This window comes from Syngnathus acus, chromosome 6 (assembly GCF_901709675.1).
Source record: "Syngnathus acus chromosome 6, fSynAcu1.2, whole genome shotgun sequence".
Taxonomy (NCBI): domain Eukaryota; kingdom Metazoa; phylum Chordata; class Actinopteri; order Syngnathiformes; family Syngnathidae; genus Syngnathus; species Syngnathus acus.
In genome coordinates this window covers 17,176,080-17,192,290 of record NC_051092.1, presented here as the reverse complement: position 1 = coordinate 17,192,290, position 16,211 = coordinate 17,176,080, and the positions used below count along the sequence as shown (strand labels likewise).

Genomic DNA, 16,211 nt, shown 5'->3' with positions numbered 1-16,211 from the left:
ATAATGTCACACAATAAATTTGGCTGAGCAGAGGGGTGTGTGTGCGTGTGTGTGTGTGTGTGCGTGCGTGTGCGTGTGCGTGCGCGTGCGTGTTTGTGTGCGTGTGTGTGTGTGTGGGGGGGTGTTCATGTGTGCTCATGTGTATGATGTGGCTCTTTGCGATGACACAGTAAAAAATGTGGCTCTTAGTCTCTGACTGGTTGGCCACCCCTGATCTAAACAAAGAACATGTTGCCTGTGCAAAGGAGCTCTGCTCATTGCTAGTGAAGACCTCTTACAGTAACAAAGAGAAAGATAAGAAAAGGACAGGAAGGATACATAAAACTGATAGGGGTTCAAAGGACATCCCTGGAACTAGATAAGAAGAACTTAGCTAAACGAAAAGGAGTTCAACTCGTAAAAGATGAGGCCCCCAGGTCTGGCAGGCAAAGGCTTAACCTAAATTATTCCAACAATCGGCCACCAAACAAGACAAGCACAGACTGCAACCGACAATCAGGACTGCACAAAAGATAATCGGGACCAACCTCCCATCTATCCGGGACTTGTACCAGGAAACGTGCAAGTAACATCTCTACAGACCCTTCTCACCCAGGTTACAGTCTGTTTGAACTACTCCCCTCCGAACGGGGTTACAGAGCGCTGTACGTCAACACCAGCCAACAACCAGCTCAGTGGCCTAGTGGTAGAGTGTCCGCCCTGAGACTGGAAGGTTGGGGGTTCAAACCCCGGCCGGGTCATACCAAAGACTATAAAAATGGGACCCATTGCCTCCCTGCTTGGCACTCAGCATTAAGGGTTGGAATTGGGGGGTTAGATCACCAACTGATTCCCGAGCGCGGCACCGCTGCTGCTCACTGCTCCCCTCTCCCCCAGGGGATGGATTAAAATCACACGGGGATGGGTTAAATGCAGAGGACAAATTTCACCACACCCAGGTGTGTGTGTGACGATCATTGGGACTTTAACTTAACTTTAACTTTAACATAGAGACAGCTTCTTCCCCCAGGCTGTCACTTTGATGAACTCACACCACTCTTAGAGTCTCAGAGACATTGCTGTGCAATAACATCCTGCTCTCGACGCTTCATCTTTGAATTGTCTATATTATTTGTACTATGTGTCCTCTGCATCCATTGAAGGCTGGTCATCCTGGAAGAGGGATCCTCCCATCTTTGGTCTCTTCTCAAGGTTTCTCATTTACCCTAGTAGGAGTAAAGAGTTTTTCCTTGCCCTCCTGGGAGTTTAAGATCAGGGGATGTTTGAGAATAATTGTCAATTTTTGCACATGTTGTCCTGAATGTTGTTAGCTACTGTTAGGCTACGGATTTTAGTTATTGATCTGACTCCAAATTGCGATCAACACTTAACACATGAGTCGTTATGTCCTAATCCACACACTGGTACACCTAACAATTTTGCGAGTTCGTTCTGTCAAAGAGAAGACCAGTAGATCAATTAGGCCGAATTTACCAATTGTTTAATCCTGACAAAGCAAGCTAATACAGGCGCCTGGGTCTCGGGTCCTTAACATCAAAAACTCGTGCGCCTTCGTGACCATCAAAGACAACACATTCTTCCGGGTTGCCCAGTTTTAAGGAAACACAATATGAATATTCAAGCATGCAAAATATTGTGTGGTGATTGGTCGATGGTCATCTCCTCCTCGTTTGGGTGTTTTTCCGCTGCTCAGCGCAGGTGTCTGGACCACCAATACGAGTTGGTATTCGCGTTCCTCACCGGCCTTGAGATGTCCTCCCTGTCTGGACATCCTGTTCCACAATACTTTGTAGAAAATAAGTTCATGCAGTTGCCTGCACATTCCTTTCCACTTATTATGCGACCACACGAGTACACTACTACTGAAAATTATGTCGATGTGATTATATATAAGTCTAACGCAGCCTCAATCAAATATGTTTGCAAACTGCCGAAAGTACATTTCCCTTTACTACCTAAATGTTGTACAGAGAACGAGATGCACCGGAGTCAAATTCCTTGTTTGGCATTTTCAAACTTGGCAAATAAAAATTTATTTGATTTGATCTTGTCAAGGATGTAGCAGCCCTCTCCCACCTGCCCTCTTGTGATGCCACACACTTCATGCAAATGCGCTAACACATTCTCATAAGATTGACAGTTTTTCCACCCTTTTGCAAAACAGTTAACACAGATGTCATTCAAGAAGTCCAAACTTTGTTTTAGCTGTGGTTACAGACATAATCCATATGCTCCGAGCTCTTAGAAACTCCCTGATCAGTATGCAATCACTAAAATCACCTGTCTGACACTTCTTCACAAAATTTTTCAATTTGCAATCAGTCTTCAGACCTGTGTTGTTTTCTGCAAGCATGGATCGAGGAGGTCTAAGGCAGATGAGGGGTAGAGTGAGAGTGAGAGGCGTCAGAGGAAGCGGAGTTCGTGTGCAAGGTGCAGGTATAGCTAGAAGGGCTCAGAAGAAGAGACAGAAGAGTATCTCTTCTTCTCTTATAATAGATAGATAGATAGCTAGATAGCTAGATAGATAGATAGATAGATAGATAGATAGATAGATAGATAGATAGATAGATAGATAGATAGATAGATAGATAGATAGATAGATAGATAGAAACGTTATTGATCCCCGGGGGTGGGGAAATTCAGGCCCCAGCAGTATTCATACCACAGAGCGGGTACACAAAAGACACACAGATGACATGAGCGCAACTCAATAGGCTCCTACAAGGCTGCCACACAACGGCGCCTACTATAGATGTTTGTTCTTTACTGTTTTTTTATTTTCCTAATTTCTTACACAATTTTTTACTTTTATTTCCATGTATTCTCTGTGTGAATATTTCATTTGTCAGCCATAGTCTGAAAAAAAGACTGTAATCAATAAAATTTGCATCAAAGCATATCTGATTCTGGATGCATTTTCTGCAAGAGGGCAAATTCGACTACAAACGGCACTGGCATGTAGGGTGCATGTAGGCTGCAATGACAAGCAATGGTGCACTGATTCACACAAGTGCTGTATTTTGTATTTTGTTGCCCATTGTGTAATGATTGAGTGGAGGTGCTCATACACTTGTGTCAAAGTTGAGTTGTTCAAAGGCAAAATTTGCTTTTGTTACATATTTTAAATGTTTTGGCACAGGTATTGCCTTTTGCAAACACTGTGCATTTTGACCACTGTGGCATGTGTTTAGCCCTCTGCGATGTTTTGAAAGTCGATTTTGAGTGTACAGCTGTGTCAAAACAATTAGAACTCTAAATGTTTTGGGTGGCGCACTGGTCAGCACGTCCGCCTCACAATTAGGAGGGTGCGGGTTCGATTCCACCTCCCTGTGTAGAGTTTGCATGTTCTCCCCGTGCCCGCGTGGGTTTTCTCCGGGCACTCCGGTTTACTCCCACATCCCCAAAACATGCTTGGTAGGCCTATTGGTCACTCCAAATTGCCCCAGGTTTGAGTGCGAGTGCAAATGGTTGTTCGTCTCTGTGGGCCCTGCGATTGGCTGGCAACCAATTCAGGGTGTCCCCCGCCTACTGCCCGATGACTGCTGGGATAGGCTCCAGGACCTCATTTTGACCACTGTCGCATTTGTTTAGCCCCCTGTATTAACTGTTTTGAAAATGTGGATTTTGAGTTGACAGCTGCGTCAAAACAATCAATAAAAACAGTTTTAAGTTTTTTGGCACGGTTAGAGCCTTTTGCAAACAAAATGTGTCATTTTGACTATTGTGGCACTGTTAAGGCCTCTGCGTTAACTGTTTTGAAAATGTGGATTTTGAGTTGACGGCCGCGTCAAAACAATCAATAAAATCTGAAAGTTGAAGTTAGCCAGCAGCCTCTTCACTTGCCTCCACTTGGGAGCAGGTTGGCTGTGAAAATCTATCGGCAGGCAGGCCCAAGTACTGCGAGGGAGGGACTGACTTAGGTGGGTTTGACTGTTTCTGGGGCGGCTCTACCCTCGATGTTCTGCAGCGAGCTGTGCTTGGAGAATAGCATACAGGTGACAAGTGACATAGAGGTTAAGATGGTGCGTGAATAAGTGTTGGATTTAGCCCAGACAAATTGGCTCAGATGAAATTCCAAATTTCACCAGAAGATGGTGCCAAAGCTTGATGTAAGAGACCTGAAGGAGGGGGCCTCAGTAAGGGTTGCGTAAAAGTTAGTTCTTCAAAATGAACTATTGTTAAACTGGTAAAGAGGGGTTTGTTGGTTGAACCAGTCAACCTCCAATGCCGTTTCAGATTTTACCATAAGATGGTGCCAAAGTTAAATTGACCTGACAGAGGATCAGTAGTCAAAATTGTTAAGTAACTAGAAAGACGTATTCTGAATTAGTCATAGAGACACATAATTTTGGATTATTTTACATTACTTTGCTTTGACATAATATTTTGAAACTGCTTGAATATTTTAAACTGCTAATTAGGAAAGCCCATCATCATGGTGAAGAGATGAGAATGTGACAAGATTCGGAATTCGACCGATTCACTTCTCGAACCGCCTTCTGGAACAGTTTGTGGTCGAAAACCGAGGTTTGACTGTATATATACAGTGCCTTGCGAAAGTATCCGGCCCCCTTGAACCTTTCAACATTTCGCGACATTTCAGGCTGCTGTTCACAAACGCTCTCCATCCAACCTCACTGAGCTCGAGCTGTTTTGCAAGGAAGAATGGGCAAGAATTCCAGTCTCTCGATGTGCAAAACTGATAGAGACATACCCCAAGCGACTTGCAGCTGTAATTGCAGCAAAAGGTGGCGCTACAAAGTATTAGCGCAAGGGGGCCGAATAATATTGCACGCCCCACTTTTCAGTTTTTTATTTGTTAAAAAAGTTTAAATTATCCAATAAATTTCGTTCCACTTCACGATTGTGTCCCACTTGTTGTTGATTCTTGACAAAAAATTAAACTTTTATATCTTTATGTTTGAAGCCTGAAATGTCGCGAAATGTTGAAAGGTTCAAGGGGGCCGGATACTTTCGCAAGGCACTGTATAGAGGCTTTGCAGCTGACGTCATCAGCCACGCCCATTAGCTTGGCGGCCATCTTGCCGGTCACCAGTTCAGTGCCGGTCAACGACACACACGCTTTCTTGTTACATCTGCTGCTATTTGAGCTTGAAAATGCCGGAAACCTGCTGTGCTGTTGGATGTAGCAATAGACGAGGCGATAAACCAAATCTTAGCTTCTATAGATTTCCGGCAAACATCAAAAAACGCGATAAATGGATCGCGGCGATTCGTCGTGAACGATGGAAACCTACGATTTACACAAGGATATGCAATGAGCACTTCATATCAGGTATGTAAACAAACTATTCACCCCTGATTTGTTTCACAAAATGTGAAATAATACAATATGGGATGATACAAATATGATTGTTGAAAATGCTGGGTGCATTTTTAGAAAGGCAGCAAGAGCAGCAAGGCAGGGAATGGGATGATTTCTTCAGTTCACCCCCCACCCCGTTTTTATTTTTTGTTTATTTTTTCATGATGCTTCATCTGATTGGCTTGAAAACTTTATCAATGTAAATATTGAACTTCATATTGGAATTGAACAATTAATTCTCATGAGTGAATGCATTAGGAAATTTCAAAAAAAATTATTATGAACCTTGTGAAACAATTTTTTTTTAATGAAGCATTTTTGAACAAGAGGCTTTTTGTTACTTCATTTGGCACAAGGTAAAATCTACATTGGTAAAGTTTTCAAGCCATTGGCACAAGGTTAAAATTTTTATTGGTTAAGTTTTCAAGCCAATCAGATGAGGCATCATGCAAAAATAAACAAAAAATAAAAATGGTAGCAACTTGAACAGACAGGTACAGTATCTGAATGATTTCACTCTATTCAGTTTTTTAATATGTCAAGTTATGAAATGCCATTACGAAACAAATTGAACTGGGTATATCCCCTTCAACAACGTGCTTAATTATTTATGGTAGTCATTATGAATAATGTGATTGTTTAATTGTTTCAGGTGCAAAAAGCGAAGATCCACTATCCCCAGACTATGTGCCAAGTATATTTGAGCATACCCAGTCACCTCACAAACGAAAACTCAAATGTTCAATGAAGATCTTTGAGAGAAGACAAAATCTCAAGCAGCGCAAGAGAGACCGCGAGAGGGCATTGGCAGCAGCAGCAGCACTTGTCAATATTTCCCAGTCTGTCCCTTGTGAAAATGATCAACTACCCGCTGGTGAAGATGTGGTGCACGCTGAGATTCGAAAAGAAGGCATGGTGACTACTGCCACACAGACGGATATCACTGGGGAAGCAATGGATTCCCTCACTGCAGAGTGTAAAAATCTGCGTGCAGAACTTGATGAACTGAAGGACAGTTTGAAACGCTGTACATGTACAGCTGTGAGAGAGGTACAGGAAGCTTTCGCTTCACTGCCCTTGGCACAAAGTTGTCAGCATAGTCAAGGACAATGCTCAAAATTGCTGGTCTTCCACCGCATTCAGACAAAGCCTTGTAAAAGGCAGCTTTCTGCTCTTCAGTTGGTGGAGGAACATTCAGCAGTTTTCTCGCAGCACTTTCCTCAGGAGTTGAAACTTCTGACTTTCGTTTCTGGGCTGGACGAGCAAAATCGATATTGCATCCTTCAGCATATTCTATGTGCGATGCTGATGGTTTCAGCCACTGACAAGGTAGTGATGTGCATGAAGTGGCCGTCTTCATACGTATTAATGTCTCCAGGGCGAACAGGGATGCTGCTGAATGTGAACATGTTTCACCCAATCCAGCCATGCAGGTACAGTGGCAGCACAGGATCTGACCATCTTTCGCTATTGCTACCCAAGGTCTGAGGGGAGGATCATTCATCCGTTGAGAGTGTTTTACCTGAAACAGATAATATGACATACCTTATATTATTATCAGTCCCTAATTTGGATATAATATACAAGGCTAGACCTCTTACTGTCCATTTATGCATATTTTACCTGGCATTTGGTAAATGTTCTCATTAAATTAGCTTGAAAATTTAAACCTGGTTCATTTTGAGCAAGAGACCAAAAGGAATTATCAAGCATGAATTCTAAAAAGTATTTTTGTAGAAATTGTTGCATAAGCTCTATACTGAATAGTTGGAAATTATGTAATGTTTTATTGTAGGAATTAATTTCTCAGATTTCAATATGAAGCTCCTGGAAACAGTTTTTTACAAAGCAATTTTTGATATTGTTTGGTCACATCCTTAAACTGAACACAATAAATTTTCAGGCTAATCTTTTATTACAAAAAGCCTCCTGTTCAAAAATGCTTAATTAAAAAACTGTTTCACTAAGTCTATTGTAGTTTTTTGAAATTATGTAATGCAAAGAAAAATTGGAAAATTTCAATATGAAGTTTGTAAAACAGTTTTTTTAATTAAAAGCATTTTTGAACAAGAGGCCTTTTGTAATAAAAAAAAGCTTAACAATGTGAGTTTTCATTAGAATCACTTCAGTAGTTTTTTCACAATCACACTGTTACTGCCACGCGGATTTGTAAACAGACAGTAGGCGTGTGCCCTCCTCTCCTGGCTCTTCTGTGTGTGCTTTTTCCTTACCTTGGTCATGAGAAGAAATCGATTCTTGTTTGGAATCTGCCATATCAGCCCATCATGCACAAAACCTGCTGTAAAATACTTGTAGGCATCCAGACTCTTGTATGCCTTAAGGTCCTTTCCAGTGTACGGAGATGGTGAATCGACGAGGTAATTATAAATATCTGGATATGAGAGATCAGGCAGGTCGGCTGTTGCAAAATGCTCAGGTGATTTTAGCATGCTTCTCGGTAAAAGGTACGGATCCGTTGTGCCAACAAGGTTCAACTTCTCTCGGTAACGTTTCTTGGATTCTTCATCCAAATGCCCAACTTCATTGGATAGCAAATCAGCAATAATTCGGATGAAATCGGTGAAAATGTAGCGCAGAAATCAAACTGAATCTGTACGAACACGTAGGAACGAGCTGACCGGTTGACCGGCAAGATGGCGGCATAACACAAAATCACGTGATAAAATCACGTGACTGCAAAGCATGTGGACAAATTTCACCACACCCAGTTGTGTGTGTGACGATCATTGGGACTTTAACTTTAATATATATATATATATACAGTGGAGCCTCGGTTTTCGAGTACAATCCGTTCCAGAAGGCTGTTCGAGAAGTGAATCGTTCGAATTGCGCATCATATTTTCCCATTACAAATAATGGAGAAAAAAATTAATCCGTTCCAAACCAACAAAAAACGGCTTTTTAAGCATTTTTTCATTTGTGCATTTTTGTCCAATCGCGCAACTGCAGCGCACCGCCGAACGCGCAGCCGTAGCAAGTCACCGACCGCGCAACTGCACCGCGCTGGTCGCATTATTGTGACAGAGCCGTCGCTGAAATTTAGAAAATATTTTTAAAGTCCTGCTTTCCAAACTTTAAGTGGACATCAGTGCGCAGGGAGCTTAATTTTGTCCGATCGCGCAACTGCAGTGCACCGCCGAAGGCGCAACCGTAGCGCGCCGCCGACCGCGCAACGGCACCGCGCTGGTCGCATTATTGTGACAGAGCGGTCGCTAAAATTAAGAAAATATTTTTAAAGTCCTTATGTACTCTCTAAAATTTAAAAGGGCCTCAGTGCGCAGGGAGCTTAATTCGGGCCGATCGCGCAACCGCACCACCGGGCGCTCAGTGTCGCATTGCTTTAGGAGCGTCTTTGTGTTTTAGGATGGCTTTACTGCTCCCACTTGCTTCCTTTGGAGGCATGATTAGAGTTGATGCAATCCTCAGAGTAACGAGAACGTAATAACGAACGGAGTCAGTTGGCATGCGGGTCCTCTCGGCTCATCCCGCGAGGTTCGACAACCAAATTGCGTCCGACATCCGAAGCAAAAAAATCTCGAATTTGTTGTTCGAATACCGATTTGTTCGAGAACCGGGCACACAAACCCTTGATGTCTAAATAGACAATGTATAAACCCTTGATGTCTATTGTATGCAAATGTGAAACCCTTGATGTCTAAATAGACAATGTATAAACCCTTGATGTCTATTGTATGCAAATGTATATGCAAATGAGCTAGGCGCCAGTCTGGCGGGCGCCAAGATAGCGCCAGTCAAGAGGGGGGTGCTGTCGCCATTTTGGCATCTGAAGGAGCTAGTCAAGGTGTTGATGCACCTAATTTGACATACAATAGCTTGTGGAGCCTCTGCTAGTTGAGTCAACAATTATTGGGTCCGAGTTGTCTGCGTGTAACTTTGTTGAAAGAAGACATCTGAAGGAGAAAGACAAGGTGTTGGTACACCTAATTTAACATACAATAGTTTGGAGTGTTCTCGCGACACATGACCCTATAGGCGTGGTCTTTTCTCCGCCGAGTTTGAGGTTAGTTTGGGACGGATGACCATCGATCATTTTGAGAAGACAAGCCAGCGCATGAGCTCTGATCAGAGGAGTCGGAGTGCGTCAAAAGTTGTTTCGAGATGGTTAAAGGTAAGTCATGTTACTATTTTATCGGTATAATAATAATAATAATAATAATAATAATAATAATAATACACTGGGGTTATCATGTAAAACATGATGTAATGTTTATGTAATATCATGCAGATATAATCGTATTTGCTGATGTACATGCACCCTTTGACGATGACTTTAGTGGAGTTTATCTAACACAATCAGACTACGGTGAGTCACCCGTTCATTTACGCTAGTTAATATAAATGCTATTAGTTGGTGATTTATTTTATGTATGTAACAGATCTCGTGGCCGCGGCCACTAGAAAAAACGAACCGCCGACACTACTTTCAGATAACTTCGTCAGCATAGTAACGACGCTTTAATGACTCTACCTCAGCTCAAACTATTGTATGTTAAATCAGGTGTACCAACACCTTGTCTTTCTCCTTCAGATGTCTTTTTTCAACAAAGTTACACGCTCATTTGCAAATAAATTTGCATACAATAGACATCAAGGGTTTGTACATTGTTAATTTGTGTGTCCTAAATATTGTTATCCAATATATCAACCGCAGTTGCTGGTTGGAGATGTACTTTTATTATTATTATTACACACACACACACACACACACACACACACACACACACACACACACACACACACACACACACACACACACACAGCTGTACGTATGGATAGAGAGAAATATCAATAGCCAAACGGTACAGTGGTGCCTCGTTGCAGCAGCCTCCTTTTATCGTACCGCTTGGTAAATGACGTGTTTCTGAGATGAAACCCTCTCTTATTGCGAACAATGCTGTGTTGGGGGGCGTATAGCACATCTGAGGTTGCACCTGCTGTGTCGATGTACCCGTGAACCAAATTGAGCATGCTATCGAGATTGATGCTCTGACCGCTTTCGTGAGTCTGCGTGATTTCCTTCACCTTCATGACTGTGTGACCTGTCTCCGCGTCCTGTAAGCGTATGTTTTCGGCCCTGCTGAGACAAATTCTGAAATCCTGTCATTCGAAAGCTCATCTGTCAAATCACCCAGATAATCCCCTAGCGCAGGGGTGGCCAACCAGTCAGAGACTAAGAGCCACATTTTTTTACTGTGTACCGCAAAGAGCCACATACCCCCCCCCCCCCCGAATGGGTTTGCCCCTCCTCCTTTGCGGGATTTCACCTTATGCGCATGCGCGTTTGACGAAAATACCATATTGAACTCAAGCGAAGCGAACACGCAGCGTTTGACGAAAATACCATATTGAACTCAAGCGAAGCGAACACGCACAAAAACAAACAAACAAACAAATAAACCCACAAATGTTGATATGAACGTAAAGGAGCCGCATGAAACCCGGCAAGGAGCCGCATGCGGCTCGCGAGCCGAACGTAAAGGAGCCGCATGAAACCCGGCAAAGAGCCGCATGCGGCTCGCGAGCCGCGGGTTGGCCACCCCTGCCCTAGCGGGAGAACACTTTCGCCCGGTTTCACCGTGTACACGAGGCTGTCTGTATCGGTGTAAATAACTCGCCTCTGTAAAATTTCTAAATAGCTGTACATTTTTAGACGTGCATATGCGGTTGTGAAACACGCCGCAGCCACGTTTGATGTTTTTGAGGCGGGTATCTCATTGTTTATGTTGAAACAATACTGTACAATCGAAAGCTTTTCGCTGATAAAGTGGAAGAATTTCACATCGTACAGACCTGAAAACAGAAGTTCAAAAAATTCCTCAGATTTTGTCACAATTTTTGTGTTTGTCATGTTCTCACGCTGCGCGTGTTTTCCCCATAGATTGTTAAGACAGAGTTTTCAAATGGTTAGGTTTTATTACTGTACTGTTTCATTTTATTACTGTTAGATCTTATTACTGTTTCATTTCATTACTACAGTGATCCCTCGCTACTTCGCGTTTCGTTTATCGCAGCTTCACTACATCGTGGATTTTTTTTTCCAAATTAAAAAAACATTTAAAAGTCAAAATAAAACTTCTAAATTGAGGAAACGTGTCTAACCTTTAGAATAATGTAGTATTGCTCCAAATGTTCGTTTACATTCCTTAAGAAGTCCGTTTTCGCGTGTTAGCACGATCGCGATCTAGCATCTTTCCGCTAACTCGTTAGCCTGCCCAGTACTTCTTGTTGGTGACCGTGCTTCGCGGATTTCACTTATCGGAACCAATTATCCGCGATAAACGGCGGATTACTGTATTGTATTTCATTTTATTAATGTACAGTACTGTTTAATTTTCATAACTGTTTCATTTCATTACTATTTCATTCCATACTATGCTGTGTAATGATAGGATAAGTGCTTAGAGTACAGTATTATGTGGGGTACTGCACTGCACTGTACTGTTAGGATAGGTGTTATGATAGGATAAGTGCTTAGAGCAGTGGTTCTTAACCTCGGTTCGATTGAACCCTAGGGGTTTGGTGAGTCCGTCTCAGGGGTTCGGCAGAGGCTCCACAGGTCCAAACACACCTGATTTATCGTGTAAATTTGCGGTGATGCATATCTAAACTGGTCTCGCAAAGGCAACAGCAGAAGTCACACTTATTTGCAGGTATGTAATTTGTTTTGAGTTCATGCATTGTGTTGGATTTGTACTTTGAACAAGGTGACGTTCATGCACAGCTCATTTTGTGCACCAGTAAAAAACAATGGTGTCTTGAATTTGAAAAGAAATATTTTATTTTTAATTAAAGAGGAATGCACATATGAAACTGGTGGGGTTTGGTACCTCCAACAAGGTTAAGAACCACTGGCTTAGAGTATTATGTATGGTACTGTTCTGAACTGTATTTACACAGTGTAATATAGTATGTTGCGACTTACACCGAAATTTAGTTTACGTCGACGCGTAGGAACGGATCAACGTCGTAAACCAAGGACCCCCACAATACTATGTAAGTTGACATTGTTAGGATAGGCCTCTTTGGCATTTGTGATTAGCTAGGTAGCTTGAGCTATGCCGTCATATCGCTGTAACCTTTCTCTTGCTTTCACTGGTTTTCCATTCTCTATGACACTCTTTGTAGAAGTTGATCTCAGTTAAAACTACAAGGTCACATATTATCACACAGGCTAGGCAGAGTCGCCCCCTTGCAGGAGAGTGGCCAAGAGTAGTATAAGAATAGTAACCTTGGAGGTGAAGATTAGAGCTTCTTCCGCAATCTCGCAGAGAAGGCTCCACAGCTGTGTATTGATCTATCTGGCATACATTAATTAGTTAAACTGAGAAGGCAGCCTCCTGGTAATTACTATTAGCATAGCGAGCATTAAAAATAAAGTACTGGAACAATATCTAACAAATGATGCTGTGACCCGTGGTCTTGTGCTCGCTGCTCCTTTTTATCCTTCAACGCCATCCCCACGGAAATTTCAACAGTTCGACTGGGCCCAAAAACAAGGTAAGCAGAATACCTACCTACCTGAGTTGTGGTAAATGCCAGAAAGAACGAATTTTATGTTCTTTTAAAAGCACTGTGACCACTGTGTGGGGTCACGATTGACCAATGTGTGAGGTCAATTTCCAAGCCTGAAGTGACGTGGGAAGTAGGAGTCACGGTTGACCACTGTGTGATGTCATAATTGACCACTGTGTGAGGTCAATCCACTTCTATCAGTGATGGGTGGGATGTGGGGGTCATGGTGACCACTGTGTGAGGTCATAATTGACCACTGTGTGAGGTCAATCCACTTTCTGCAGATTTTTAATTGTCCAGTGACCCCTATGTGAGGTCAAGGTGAAACTTATTGCTAAGGTGTGAGTTTGAGTGAAAGATTCAAGAAAGAGTGTGGGACAGACAAAAGAAGATGACAAAAGAAAAAATGGGGGCCAGACCATTGGTTAAGATTCTATTAGATTAGATAAAATAGCCATTTGTTGAAGTTTTACTGACCATCCACAGCAACGTAGATTATGGTAATGAAAATTGTTCTCCTAAAGGGAGATTTTACAACATAGTGGCAAAAGAGGGGATGAAGAGTTTTAGAGTGTTTGTGGTACAGGATGTGATAACAGACAAAATGGGCCGGCCATCGGCACACTGTTTTGTTCCGTTGAGACAGATTTTGAAAACTGATGCTGCATACTAATTCGATCCAAGATTTTTTATTGGCCATGTTTGAGCGTGCCAAACAAGGAATTTGACTTTGGTACATTGCAGCCTCTGTTCAACATTGAGGTGACTAACAACACTCAGGACATGTGCGAAAATTGACAAATATTCTCAAACATCCCCTGATCTTAAACTCCCAGGAGGGCAAGGAAAAACTCAAAACTCCAACTAGGGGAAATGAGAAAGCTTGAGAAGAGACCACTGATGGGAGGATCCCTCTTCCAGGATGACCAGGCTGCAATGGATGCAGAGTGGACACATAATACAGACAATTCAAAAAAAGGCGTCGAGAGCAGGATGTTATTGCAAAACAATGACTCTGAGACTCTAAGAGTGGTGTGAGTTCATGAGAGCGACAGCCTGGGAGAAGAAGCTGACTCTGTGTCTGCTGGTTTTGGCATACAGAGCTCTATAACGCCGTCCGGAGGGTAGTCGTTCAAACAGACTGCAACCTAGGTGAGAAGGGTCTGTAGAGATGTTACTTGCACGTTTCCTGGTCCTGGACAGGTACAAGTCCTGGATAGATGAGTGGTTGATTCCAATTATCTTTTCTGCAGTCCTGATTGTCCGTTGCGGTCTGTGTTTGTCTTCTTTGGAGGCCGATCCAAACCAGACAGTGATGGAGGTGCAGAGGATAGACTGGATGATGGCAGTATAGAAGGTCTTCAGCAGCTCCCATGGCAGGTTGAACTTCCTGAGCTGTCTCAGAAAGTGCAGCCTCTGCTGGGCCTTCTTCCGGACAGTCTATGTGGCTGGTCCATTTCAGGTCCTGAGAGATTGTGGATCCCAGGAACTTGAAGGTGTCTGTGGAGAGAATAGTATTACTGCGGATAGTGAGGGGTGAAAGTGGTGAAGGGTCTCGCCTGAAGTCCACTGTCATCTCCACGGTCTTGAGCGGGTTCAGCTCCAGGTGGTTTTGGCTTTACCAGTGGACCAGCCACTCCACCTCCTGTCTGTACGCAGTCTCGTCACCGTCCCGGATCAGTCCGATGAGAGTGGTGTCATCCGCATACTTCAGGAGCATCACAGAAGAGTCACCTGAGGAGCAATCGTTAGTGTAGAGAGAGAAGAGCAGTGGGGAGAGGACGCACCCCTGGGGGGCGCCAGTATTGGTGGACCGGGTGTCGGATGTGATGGTCCCCAGCCTCATACGCTGTCTCCTGTTGGTCAGGAAGCTGGTGATCCACTGACAGGTGGAGGCAGGCACCGCGAGCTGGATGAGCTTCTGTTGGAGGATGTCAGGAGCGATGGTGTTGAATGCCGAGCTGAAGTCCACAAACAGGATCCTGGCGTACGTTCCTGGGGTGTCCAGGTGGTGCAGGATGTAGTGCAGTCCCATGTTGACCGCATCGTCCACCGACCTGTTTGCCCGGTAGGCAAACTGCAGGGGGTGAAGCAGGGGGCCCGTGACGTCCTTCAAGTGGTTCAACACTAACCTCTCGAAAGATTTCATGACCACAGATGTCAGGGCGACAAGTCTATAGTCATTCAAACCTGTGATGGCGGGCTTCTTGGCCACCGGTACGATGGTGGAGCTCTTGAAGCACGAGGGCACCTCACACAGCTCCAGGGAACGGTTAAAGATCCGTGCAAAGGTGGGTGCCAGTTGTTCAGCACAGACTTTCAAGCAGGAAGGGGACACGCCGTCTGGGTCCTAACCTTTTGTCTCCGGAACATCTGACACCCTTCCTTCTCGCGGATCTGGAGTGCGGGCGCGGCTTCTGTCAGAGAGAGAGTTGGTGATAATGGTGATGGAGGTGTGGACAGAGCGGTTGTGGGGGGAGGGGAGTATGCTGATTGTGCTGCAGGAGGTGCTGTTGTGTGGGTGGACCGTTCAAACCTGCAGTAAAACCTGTTTAGCTGGTTTGCAAGCCTTGGGTTCTCCACAGGGCGGGGTAGTTTCTTGAAGCCCGTGATGCTCTGCAGACCTTTCCACACTGTTGAGGAATCATTATCATTTTTATTAGGAATCAAGAGGTGTCTCTCCAAGGTTTGTCGTTGTTGTATGTGCAGAAGGTCTTAGTCTGCACACACAGATCCTTACAAAACTGATGTATGATGTGACAGTGTCAGTGAGTTCATGCAGGTCTGAAGTTGCAGCTTCAAAAACTCCCCAATCGGTCCAGTCAAAGCAGGCTTGGAGGTCCTGGTTCTACTCCACTGTCCATTTCCTCACAGTCCTCACCACAGGCTTAGAAGTTTTTAATATCTGCCTGTAGGCTGGGATCAGATGAACTAGACAGTGGTCCGAGAGTCCTAAAGCTGCACGAGCCACAGAGTGGTATGCATCCTTTATTACGGTGTAGCAGTAGTCCAGTGTCTGTGCCCCTCTGGTGGGGCACGTTATGTGCTGTCTGTATTTGGGGAGTTCGTGTGTGAGGGTCGCCCTGTTAAAATCACCCAGAACAATGATTAGTGAGTTTGGTAGAAGTTTCTCCATGTCTGTCACCTGGTCAGCCAGCATCTGCGTGGCTTCACTCGCACGTGCATGTAGTGGAATGTAAACAGCCGCCATGACGATCGAGGAGAACTCCCGTGGTGAATAGAACGGCTGGCAGGTTATGAAAAGTGTTTGTAGCAGAGGGCTGCAGGACTCTTTCAACACCGTAACATCAGTACACCAACGTTGATTAAT

General features: G+C 43.9%; 1 protein-coding gene and 2 long non-coding RNA genes across 3 annotated transcripts in view; 2 read left to right on the top strand and 1 right to left on the bottom strand.

Moving 5' to 3' along the window:
* LOC119124049 overlaps positions 1-16,211 on the bottom strand; it is a 793,622-nt gene that overhangs the window by 421,753 nt on the left and 355,658 nt on the right. The gene's annotated exons all lie outside the window — the stretch shown is intronic.
* The window catches only part of LOC119124129, a 288,366-nt gene that overhangs the window by 176,709 nt on the left and 95,446 nt on the right, over positions 1-16,211 (top strand). The window lies entirely within an intron of this gene.
* On the top strand, positions 9,323-9,786 carry LOC119124126. The gene is made up of 3 exons (XR_005098191.1): positions 9,323-9,476; positions 9,594-9,671; positions 9,745-9,786. It is a non-coding gene; the product is annotated as an uncharacterized LOC119124126 (long non-coding RNA).